Source organism: Pinus tabuliformis, chromosome 7 (genome assembly GCF_031772625.1).
Source record: "Pinus tabuliformis cultivar Carrire ecotype Pingquan chromosome 7, CPIR1, whole genome shotgun sequence".
Classification (NCBI taxonomy): domain Eukaryota; kingdom Viridiplantae; phylum Streptophyta; class Pinopsida; order Pinales; family Pinaceae; genus Pinus; species Pinus tabuliformis.
Genome location: NC_142293.1, coordinates 215,555,267 through 215,567,999, shown reverse-complemented (window position 1 = coordinate 215,567,999; position 12,733 = coordinate 215,555,267). Strand labels below are relative to the sequence as shown.

Below are 12,733 nucleotides of genomic sequence, written 5' to 3'. Positions count from 1 at the left end.
TCTAACCTTAGCAACCTAAAGCTCTAATACCACTTGATCTGATAATGAGATCTAAGACATTTATTAAGGTATTACAGACTTATGTTCATGGATTTGCCTATGTTATTTTATGTAATGGATCGATAAGCTTCGAAATACACAGACAAGGAAGCAGTGAAGAAGCATAATAGATTAACACACATAAACACAACAAATTTAATATGGAGTTCACCTAACACTCCTGGGCTACATCTCCTGGTCCAGCCTTCAGTGGTGGCCTCTCTATTATGTCTTCAGAACAGAGTTTTACAACAGTGTGGGCTCAACTTGAGTCTCAACACACAACAGATACAACAACAAGAGTTTGCTTGAACCTCTCAAGCCTCTGAGTACACAGACTCTCTCAATGCTCTCTGTCTCTGTCTTGGCTATGTTTTGGCACTGCCTTCCATACTACTTCCTTTGTTTGCTCTCTATCTGTGGCTTTAAAGCCAATCTGGGCCGCCTGTTCGTTTCTCCTTCTCGGCTTTCTATCTCTCGGCCTTTGTCCGCTCGAATCCCTCTTCTAGCGTTACACAATCATTGCATAACGTATTAAGGGGAGGTGGCCACCTATTCTGCAACGTAAGAGTGCCTTGGGCCTTTGGAACCCTTGAAACATCCACTCTCTGTTAACATAGAGAAATGTATTCGACACTGAGAAAATCCGCCAAAAACATTGTGTATCGGACTACAAAAGTCCTCAGATCAAGTCTATACTCATATCGGGTCCGCCTATGAGTCGCTATCGCAAGTCGCTTCGGCCTTGTCCCTTTGTATTTTATAAATATGTTAAAACATTGAAAATAACGTAAAAATGGCTTCCTCTCGACTTGAAACAATATACATTTTCATTCCCATACTCCTTCGGGTTTGGGTTCCATCGCATCGGCACTGTTTTTTTGTATTTCGTTAAATAACGAAATATGTGAAAATGCATTGAAAATGCCTTTCGGCAGATCTCAAATCTCATGCAATAATGTTTATATATCCATCGGGTCCAGCTAATCGCATCGCATACATATATGTGTATAAGTCCCACTCCTTTGTGTAGCTCCGATTGCGATATCGCGATGTGATTGATCGCAATCGCATATCGCAATAACCCCGGTCCGATCTATTGTGGTTGCCGATAACCTTGGTCCGATCTATTGTGGTTGCCGATTGCGATGTTGCGACACAACGTGGGCCGTCGATCTGCGCACTTGATTGACGATCCTCGTTGACGTCGCCGATCGCCATCGCAACTCATATATGATATGCGCCGATATACTCTGTTTGATTGTGCCGATTGCGATTTGCCGATCAGATCTGGATCGTTGATCGGCCAAATCTGACCGCTGTTGTGCATTCATTGTTCAAGCCTTCGTTTTCACTGTTTTCTTGTGGTTTTCGCCTCCCGATAGTGTTTTTTTGCCTTTTTGAAAGGTTTTCTCATGCGATTTTTTTTGGTCTTTTAACGATTTTAAGTAGATTTCGAAGACTTTAGAGAGTGTTTTGGATCCATTTTGGATCATATCTAGATGACCTATTGCATACATTACTCATACATAACATGTGAATGAATGTCCTAGTGGTGATCTTTTACTAGCTCTCCCACAAAATCTCCATTATCCCTTGCATAGATAATTGTTTGAGATCTTGGTTCTAGGGCATCAAAATTTTGGGCTCCCTAAAAGCTTGTTGGCTGATCTATCACATCATAGACTCCATCCTCCCAAGGATTTGGGCATTGGCTTTCCTTGTTGATGATCAATTTAACTTTTAATCCATTAATCTCTCTTCCTTTCCTCTGCCCTAATTCGGCCACTTTAAGGCCAAGTGACCAAACTAGGGCTTGGTGCAAATTCTTAGGGGAAGGGAATTTCCAGAGTCGGAGAGTCTAAATGATGAGAGGAGAGTGGTTGCAGCAAAATCCATTCTTTTGGCAGGCATTCACTTCAATTTCGTCTATAAATTTCTTTGCCCTAGTTACTATTCCTAAGTTAACCCTAGTTTGGACTTCGCTTCAACTTGGGGGCTTCTTGATGGTTTCATGTGCCTCGTTCTTGTAGAAAATCATTGTTGGAAACCCTTTCTCCTCTCCTTGACCTTCGACCACCCCAACACTCAACATAACAACCAAGCCCTAGGTCTTGTGCCTCATCAAATAGGTCTCTATCAAGAAAGTGAATTGCCTCCTATTGGAGCCTTGAGTCTAAATTGTGTCTTTCTTGTAGAGGGCCTCCTCTTGTGTCACTTGGTCCCTTGAGCCTAGAATATATATTAGGTGACCTATACCCATACTGGGACTCCTCCCATCAGTGAAAGTTCGTAAAGAGCAGGGGGTTTTGGCTATGGTGATAGTGAGCCATCACCCCATTGTTACCACTTGGTCTAGTTTTAGCCTTGTAGGGAAATCCGTCTCTAAGGCTTGCTAGATTTTGCGGCAGTAGAGCCTACATAACCTTCCATTGGCTCACTTGCTTCCCTTCTTGGAAAGCATCCTCAACCTACTACATCTTGCAACATATCACTTGATGCATCCTCCTAAGGTAAGCATCCCACTCACCTAAGGTCACGATCATCCAATGATCATCCTGCAACTGATCTTGTGTCTGTTCAAGAACAGTCTCGAGATGTGGTTGAACACTTGGCCTAGTCCACTCTAGACCACCGCAACTTGACTCTGCGAGTGTCCTCATTGTCCTGGGTAAAAAACCTCATATGCACATGGCTCCATTGCCAGATGTGTAACTCTACAACTCAATGAAGATACTATTTTACAAAACTTATCAAACTACAATCCACATGAAGCTACCTTGTCCATGCCAAATCACTCCCTGCCAAGGCACCTAAGCTATCACAACTTACTTTCACAAGTCAACAGAAGTCCATCAACGGTATCGAAAACTCACTGCCCAACATATTGTTGTGTACCGAGTTCTCCACCAATCCACTAGAACTTCCATTCTGCCACCCCAATTTGCAATAATCCATAACTCCTTGTCTGAACATTCGGCTCCACGTCTACACAAGGCATATCCAACCAACTTGGCAACACTGCTACTTTCTGCAACAGTCCCATAGCTCCCTCTCATAGTTGCCACTTGTGCATGATTTTGATCCAACTGTTCATTAGAGTAGCTTTGATACCATGTTAGAAATTTGCGCCCCAGGTATGGTCTATGTCTTAACTAGAGACATAAACACACTAGTAATGCCTAAGTTTAAAATTTTTGCCCAATAAAAATATAACAGCAATCATATCAATGTATAGTACACAATATTTGATTGATCAAACATGTTTCTTACAGGTCCATTAATATGAAAACCTCAGGGCTCATGTACCATGGATGATGGCCCTTTATATCCATGTACAATACCTAAAATATCTAGTCAATCCTTTGACCAAACTGTTCATTAGAGTAGCTCTGATACCATGTTAGAAATCTGCGCACCAGGTATGGTGTACGTCTTAACTAGAGACATAAACACACTAGCATTGCCTAAGTTTAAAATTTTTTCCCAACAAAAATATAACAACAATCAGATCAATGTATAGTACACAATATTTGATTGATCAAACATGTTTCTTATAGGTCCATTAATATGAAAACCTCAGGGCTCCTGTACCATGGATAATGGCCCTTTATATCCTTGTACAATACCTAAAATATCAGGTCAATCCTTTGGCCAAATCACCTAGGGTCGAGGACAAGTCCCTTAGGCTCTCCTCTGCCCAAAATACAAACCAGAAAGACATAAACACACTAGTAATGCCTAAGTTTAAAACTTTTTCCCAACAAAAATATAACAACAATCAAATCAATGTATAGTACACAATATTTGATTGATCAAACATGTTTCTTATAGGTCCATTAATATGAAAACCTTAGGGCTCCTGTACCAAGGATAATGACCCTTTATATCCTTGTACAATACCTAAAATATCAGGTCAATCCTTTGACCAAACTGTTCATTAGAGTAGCTCTGATACCATGTTAGAAATCCGCGCCCCAGGTATGGTCTATGTCTTAACTAGAGACATAAACACACTAGCATTGCCTAAGTTTAAAACTTTTGCCCAACAAAAATATAACAACAATCAGATCGATGTATAGTACACAATATTTGATTGATCAAACATGTTTCTTACAGGTCCATTAATATGAAAACCTCAAGGCTCCTGTACCCTAGATAATGGCCCTTTATATCCTTGTACAATACCTAAAATATCAGGTCAATCCTTTGGCCAAATCACCTAGGGTTGAGGACAAGTCCCTTAGGCTCTCCTCTGCCCAAAATACAAACTAGAAAGCCCCAAGGGCTTTTCCAAGTGGAAATACCTTCCGAGCTATCAAATTTCAACACACTGTTGAGAAATCAATGCTAGTAATATTAGGGTTTGATTTCTCTTTCTTGATAATTACTTGTGAATTATGTTGGCTTCTTTTACTTCTTTATTATTTTATATTTCATCAAGCAATTACCAAATTATATGTGTATGAAGATCACAAGAACAAGAGACAAAAGATATAGGCACTCAGCCAGGGCAAAACCCCTATCTAGGGGAAAACCCAGACAAACCTCTTCTTTCAGTAGTTTTCACGAGATAATACAAGACTCTTTGACTTAGACACTAACTTCCTCTAATCACCAAGTAACCCTTCCTTCCAGCAACTTCGATCCAGATCTTCGACCTTGCAGCAACAGAACTTCGACCTATGCAACAACATAATTTTTGTCTATGCAGCAACAACTCTTTGACCTATGTAGCAACAGAGCTTCGACCTCCTCAACAACAACTCTTCAACCCTAGCGATAGCCCAATAACTTCGTATGAAAGAGAGAGAGATAACCCAAAAACCTCGACTTGTTCTTCTCTTGCAATTCTCCTTCTTCTTCTTGAATTTCTCACTTTTTCTGCACTTCTTTCTTGTGTATTGAATTTGTTGAGTTGATGAGCAAATGAATCGAATTGCACTTTTGTATATAGCCTCTTCTTGTGGGTTGAATGGTCCTCATGTAGGATGACTTCAACAGGTAAGGGCTGACTTGGTGTGGAGGTGACAAATTACATATTTGACTCAATAATAATTCTTTTTACATGATTCAAAATCCCAATAAGGGTCTCTTTAAATGGATAATGACTTTAATGACTCAATATAAAACCTAGAAGTCCTTAATGGGGATTTGGACCTATAGAATGATGACCCAAGCACGAAACCCATGCTTTAATAAGTCATTGTAATAATGATGAAATTTTCTTTTCTTTATTTTGATAAAAATACAAATATGAAGACGAACCTAGTTACGTTTTTCAACACATACCTCACTTTACTTGTCATCTACAACTCAGAGACTAAGTAAATTCAACAAATAAATTTTTTATTACAATAATTGTCCACAAAGGAAGTTGGCATAACTTGTTTGACCCTTGGAAGTGCAACGTTCCCTTTGACTTTACTTCAGAGAGGCAAAACATGATGAATAGTAGCCTTACATTGCCCATCTTCCTCCTTAAGATATCCCAATGGCTCCTTTAGGTGGTTCGACTTGCGTGCTTGACTTGACTTGGTCCTTGGAATCTTGCTTGGATGGAATAGAAGATGACTTGGCTTTGCAACGACTATATTTTTGTCCACGCGATTGTCCATTTGACCCTTCAACTACCTAAATGTACCCTTTTGACCTCCAACGACTAGTAGAAGGGAGTCGATTTGGTCCATCATGCAAGATCTTCAATGACTTGGGCTCTTTTGACTTGGAAACTTGTCCAACTTCAGCGTTCCACTAGCCCCAATGGGTAGCTTGATGTTGTGCCATCAATTTTGACCTCCACAGATCGTCATATGAGGATGCATTCATGCGATAAACGTGGATCTCCAATGCCCTAGAGAAAATGAGGGTTCCTCCTAGGTTTTGTCTGGCCAATTTTATAGATAACTTTTGACATGATGCATGTCTCGATTGGTCAACATTTGTTCTCCCACTTGGAAGCCCCGCATTTTATTAAAACACCTTTGATTGCCCTTTTATGATTAATGCCTCCATCTTTTGCAAAAATTCCATGTGGCATGTCATCTATATTTTATTTTGAGAAATCTAAGACTAAGTTGACTTTTTGCTTTCCTGGACCAAGTGCATTGGGGAAGTGCTCTATCTCGGGAAATGTGAATTGCTGAAAACTGTGAGACTGCCATGTTGAAAATTGGCTGGTGAAAATTGCACCAAGACCAATGATGCATATAGACTCTATGGTTCATGACCATGTGGTAACACAGGTGTGCATGGCATGGGTTGGATTGGGCCTTACAATTGCAATCACCCCTATATAACTAGATGTTTCCATAAACCAGGAGTCCCAATGTGATCCACTCCAAGTCCTCCAATCTTATACAAGATGAAAGAAGCTAAGAACGGGAACTGAAGGAACCAACCATAGTCAACCATCGTAGGCCTAAGACATCTCAAATTTCAATACAAAGAATCACATGGCCTTCAAGGCTTTAACTTACATCCTTGAGATCACAATGGTGTCGTGCAAAGTGAAAAAAATATATTTGTATGTATCAGTGTTGCACGAAGTGGGGACAAAGTACATACACTTTTTGGAAGTAAAGCATCAGAAGCGGCATTTTCGAAAAATCGTTGGAAGCATCTATATATATATAATATTTTTTTGCATTTATTTAAAAAAACATCCAAAATACCAAATTAGTTGTAGAAGATATGAAAACATGCATATTTATACATAAATCGAGATAGATATGCATGAATTGTACACTAGTGATTAATTATTCCAACATCAACCATCTCGAATCTAGCCTTTGCCTCTACTTTTGTCTAGCCTTTGCCTCTACTTTGATTCTCTAGGGATATTAGTCAACATTGCCCAATTTTGATCAAACAACCTAATCCAAGCCTTATAATATGGTAGAGAAAGCTTAACATGCCTGATCAATGATTTTGACTTGAGTGAAGGGTACATTTTTGCTAAGGCCATGACAAAGGAGTTCAACAATCAACACCACCAACACTGGGGTACATATAGGGCTTGGTGCTCTTGATTAAATGCCAATCACATACCCTCATACATGATATAATCTAATGAAATGCCACAATCCCATTGATCTTGAAATCTTGAAAACTGTTAAGTCTGTTGAATTTTGAATGGGATATGAAATTCTATTTTCTCCATATGAAGTCTGATGAGGTTGGAACCACTCAAGCATCCCGAGTCATTTCATGGTAATGTTAAAAAATTTAAGTAAACTTTTACTTTAAGAATTTAACATTACCATTAGAGAGCATCTAGGAATCGTCTAGGGACCATCAAGGGGCACCTTGGGAGTATTCGAGAAGCATAGTTCCTCACATAACAATTCAAAAATTCCTAAAAGAACAAAAAAAGCCTCGTGGAATCGTGTGAACGTTTTTTGGAACTGTGGGTCGGGCCTGCAAAACTGTGTTGAAACTTTCACGGCTCCAAAAGCCGCCTAGGAATTGTGAAATTTTGGCGGGGATTCGGAATCACGGTTATGTCAGAGGATTGGTGGTGGATCCGTTTGGGACACGAATCTGCCTCTAGATCCCCGGGGGGGGACAGTTCTTGCAACACTGGTGTGTACCCTTGTTGAAATGAGGGGTAGTAGGTGACAAATCCCTGAACTAAAGCAATATAAGTACAATGAGACATTTCAATGCAAAAAGGTTTTATCTGTTATAGCTTATTCCTTAGCAACAACAAACACATGCATCCATGGTTCCAAAAGTTAACGCAATGGGGCTCATTGATCTTTTACTGGGTGTGATTGATCCATGCATTTCCTTATCCTTTACAACAGCCTTATCAACATTGACAAACCTTATTGAAGCTGCTTTGTCAACAAGCTTGTTGATGATGAATTTCTTCTTGATAGAAAGCTTTTTTCAGTGACACTCTTGTTGATAACTCTCTTGTCTACATCACACTTTTTGGTAACTCTATTGTTGACAACTCCCTTGTTGACAACACGCTTTTTGAAGATCCTCATGTTGATGACGCCCATGTCAAAGATCCTCATGTTGAAGACATTCTTGTCAAGATTAGTGTGATAGAGCAATCATGGTTGAGCAAATTAACTCTCGTAGCATGACATTACACATCAATGCACGATGATAACAGTCCTTGTTGACTCTTTGTTTTCGACTTGTCTCATCCTTTCAACTAAATAACGATGCACTATTACAAAATTAAACATTCACCTTGGAGGATGAATGTGCATTTGTAACTATTAGGCAACTCTTTGTATGATAGGCAATTACTTGAGCTTTGTTCTTTTCATGTTTGCTGTCACATAGTGTTACAGTGTTACACATATCTCTAACATAATAATACAAAGTTTGTTCAATTTATTGGCTTTGTGTGTGTTTTGCTTCATATTTATTCAAGCCTTCATTTCCCATATCTTCGCAATGCCACATTGTTAAGTTGTCCCTCGATTACATTAGGGAATCAGGATTGACTTTTACTTTGAGTTGTTCAATGTTTCATTGCACCTTTTCCTCCATTTTTTTCAAAGTGAATCTTGACTGTAAAGTGTGTAGCAATTTAGCAAGCATGTGAAGAATTAATCCGTTAACGCTAATTTGTTCCCAATATATGCCTATTCGAAATAAGCATAGCCATGATAACAAATTCTATATGGTATTCTTGTATGCACAGGGAACTAATTAGGTGTGACAATCTCTGAAGCTAACTTATATGAATACAACTATTTATTAATGCTTCCGCTTCTGCTTCCCATAATTTTATAATGCCACATTGTTAAGTTGTCCCTCAATTACATTAGGGAATCAGGACTGACTTTTACTTTGAGTTGTTCAGTGTTGCTTTGCACCTTTTCCTTTGTTTTTTTAAAGCGAATCTTGACTGTCAACTGTGTATCAATTTAGCATGCATGTGAAGAACTAACCCTATAATGCTAATTTGTTCCCAATATATGCCTATTCGAAATAAGCGTATCCATGATAACAACTTCTATATGGTATTCATGGATGCACAGTGAACTAATTAGGTGTGACAATCTATGAAGCTAACTTACATGAATAAAAATAAATTCATATCACGAATAATTGGGCAAAATTTTGAGTCCAATTATTTTCCCAATGAAGAGGTTTGTACAATAATGATAATAAAATTTAATACCATAAAGCTTTGAAACAAAGCTATTTGTTTATCAACCAACTATGACTAACACCATGAACTGAATGAGGTTCATTACAATCCTAAATCAAGGTATAAACAATATAGTTCAAGGAAATATGTCACATTTGGTCTATTCATATTTAACAATACATAAATGTATGAGTGTTGGAAAAGTGAAAGCAGAGAAAAATATGTTATGATTTGATATGACCATTGAACTTCCACTTGTAACCATATGTTGTGTAGTCTGTCCATCTCATTGTAGTGTGCTGCACTATTAGATTTGCTTGACTTCTTGTTTGTCTCGCACCTAAGTAATTAACATTTTTGATGTGAGCCTGAAATTCATGTGCTTTTTGGATGTGCGTGTGTACCAAACTAAGATGTGTGTTTTCCATGAACTAAGTTGTGTGGTTGCACCAAGCTAAGCTATGCACATGGATCACAATATTTGAATTGCACAATACGATAGAAATGCATCCACGGACCAAAACATAACTGAACTCGTTACCCGTGTTCACAACACAACTGAACTTGTCACTTTGATGCATGCTAGAGTTACCAGTGACCACTACAATGTGCATGCCCATACCTAGACAGGTATTCTAGGTTGAACTTTCTCTAGTGTGACTCCTTTGTCATGGACTTAGTTGATCTTTGACTCTCTTTTGGATTTCATATGGAGAATGTAGAATTTTGGATCTCACTCAAAATCCAGCTGACTTAACAGTTTTCCAGGATTTCAGGATTGGAGGGATTGTGATGTTTCTATTGGATTTTTTCATGTATGAGGGCATCGAACTAGCCTTTAATCAAGAGCACCAATCCGTATATGTACCTTGGATGTTAGTGGCATTGTTTGTTAAATCTTTTATCACGATCCTACTAAAAATGTACCCATCACTCAAACAAAATATTGAATTGACATGCTAAGCATTTGCTTATTTATTTTAATGCTTAGAGGGTGATATTGATGACGGAAATCCCATATATGCAAAGATTTTGATGATATGTAGGTATTTTTTGTAGCATGATTCTTTTTGGATGCTAGAGGCCATGTAGGTCTTGTTTTTTGATGTATTTTCGGTTCAAATATGGATTGCACTTGGTGTTATTTTCGTTATGTGCACCCTTACATTCTCTATAAGTGAGAACTTTTGCTTATTTGTGTATAAATGGTTTGGATTCATATGGATGCACATGAATATACATGGTTTTCTTTAAAATTTGAATATTTTGTGTTTTTGGTGGACCGGTTTTTTGGTCCATTTTTTACCGGTTCCCAGTCCGGGGGTCTACCGGTTCGATCACCGGTCCGGTTCTGATGACATTGGGTCAGACTCAACCCAGTTTTGGATTTGGCTGGATTTAAACTGCCAGTTTTGGCTTTAATAGATTAGGGCTTGCATTACTCATCTTCATAATAGAGTGTTTGGAAAGTTCCAATAGAGTTGAAAGAGTCTTTCTTTTTCATGGTCTGTATTTCACCATTGATCAATGGGTGCATGATTAACCAATACAGGCATCAATACTCCCTTTTGTTCCTTTTATCTAGGCAACGGAGTCCACCAATACTGCTTTTTGAATTGCATGAATACCAGCCTTCAGGGCATTTCGGAGTAGATATTACTTTCAAGTTTTTTAAGCCTCATCCTCTGCTGTAGCCTTTGATCAGATTGAAGTACATGCTACTAGGGGAAGGTATTGTTTAAATATAGAGTTATAGCCTGCATGGCAATGTGTTAGATTCAAACAGTTATATTTGTGATGACTTGATGAGTGAAACCTTGTTGTTTGTCTTCAATCACTTTCTTTAGATTTTTTCAAAAATTGAGCTTCATTGCCTGTGTTCCTGTTTTCTTAATTTGCGTCTTGAATCATTTGTAGATCTTCCTATCATGCTAGGGCCAGTTTCCCCTCCATAACTAGTTGGGTCTTTCCGTAGGAAAAGGTTAAAAAAGAAGACTATAAAGCCACAATATTTCTTGATAGAAGGCATATGGCAAAAGTAGAGGGGTTTTCTTCCAAGTCGTCCAACTTTTCTTAGGGGTCATGGTGGATGAGCACCAATTATTGCCTAAAGACATAATAAGTTCCTGATTTTGAATCTAGACATCATGTATTCAGGGATGCCAGAGAATGGTATTGCAGATGATTGGTGTGGCCCCGAGCCATCAAGTTTGGAAGTGTTCATTTTACTTGTCCAAGTTTTATTCAGGGTCATGGTAGATTAGCACCAACCATTTCCTTGACATGATGATGATAAGTTCTTCACTCTGGATCTAGACATTGTGTAGTTTGGGAAGCTGGGGTATGACAATGCAGATGATTGGGGTGCACCAATTGTTGAGATATTGAACAAGGATATATGTTTGGTAATGACAAACATGGCCAGGATCTATTGTCAAGTGGATGGACAAACTCTGCAGTGCGAATCACTTGTTTGTTTTGGCATCGTTACAATGTTGTCACTCTTGAATTGCTGTTTTTGTATTACATACACATTGCGGGACTAAAAGATTCTTCATTCTATACTCTAAATTAGATTATTTGGACCTTTGTGTGTCAGGTCCTTATTAACTAGTTAGGGCATAATTCGTGGTAGTTACTCCACTATGGGGATAGTTGTCTTGAGGGATGCCACTGTTACCTTTGTATAATTTGTACTTCATCAACTTGATTCAGTAATAGATTTTTTCGATAAGAAGTCTTTAAAATTTCAAAGACTGTAAAACTTCTAGTGACATGAAATTCCTTCCTTTTTGATTTCGCAGTTGGAAGTAATTATTCTTCTACATAATTAGGATTATAACACTGTAGAGGGGTATACAACAATAACACATTAGTATTGAGGAACCAAAATGTGGGATGCAGTCATGCTTGATAGAGCAAAAATGTGCCAAGCAGAAGCCTTTAATATCAGGGAACCTAGATCAACGTTTCAGTTCTACAGCGTTAAAATTTAATATTGATGAACACATATCAGGGGTGTTTAACAATTATTGCATTGTCTTATGAATTAAACACCCTAACTCAAAGAACTTTTGTTTTTGGTTTTCTTTTAATAAATTTTCTGAAGTACTTCATGGGATTCCATCCTCTTCCCCAGAATATCTTGATGGAGGGTGGTGTCAACCAACAGCTGCAAAAGTGCCTGCTAACCCTGAGGGACTTGCCTGGATTTAATCTGTGATCTGTGGCCTCCCTGTTGGCAACAGCCTTTGGCAGATGGTTCAACTGATTGAGCTAACCCTTAGGTTACTCCCAGAATATTTAGATGTACATGATAATTTTCTGTGTGTTTTTGTTGTCTTCTTCTATATATTCCCCCAAAAAATAATTGTGCAAATTTGTGGATGAGAGACATGGATATTTTTGCATGTTGAGAGTTTCAACAATACGAGATGGCATCAAAACTATTATATTGAATGACATGGGGCTAATGTTGGAACATAGTAATGCTGATTGATGTATGTAATTACTCAGTATAACCTTTTCACACAAGCCTATTATAACTTCTAAAATTATTCAAGGATAATTAGA

At 38.3% G+C, this 12,733-nt stretch overlaps 1 protein-coding gene across 1 annotated transcript in view; it reads left to right on the top strand.

The window, feature by feature from the left end:
• LOC149246616 (iron-sulfur cluster assembly protein 1-like) overlaps positions 1-12,733 on the top strand; it is a 75,057-nt gene that overhangs the window by 24,900 nt on the left and 37,424 nt on the right. The window lies entirely within an intron of this gene.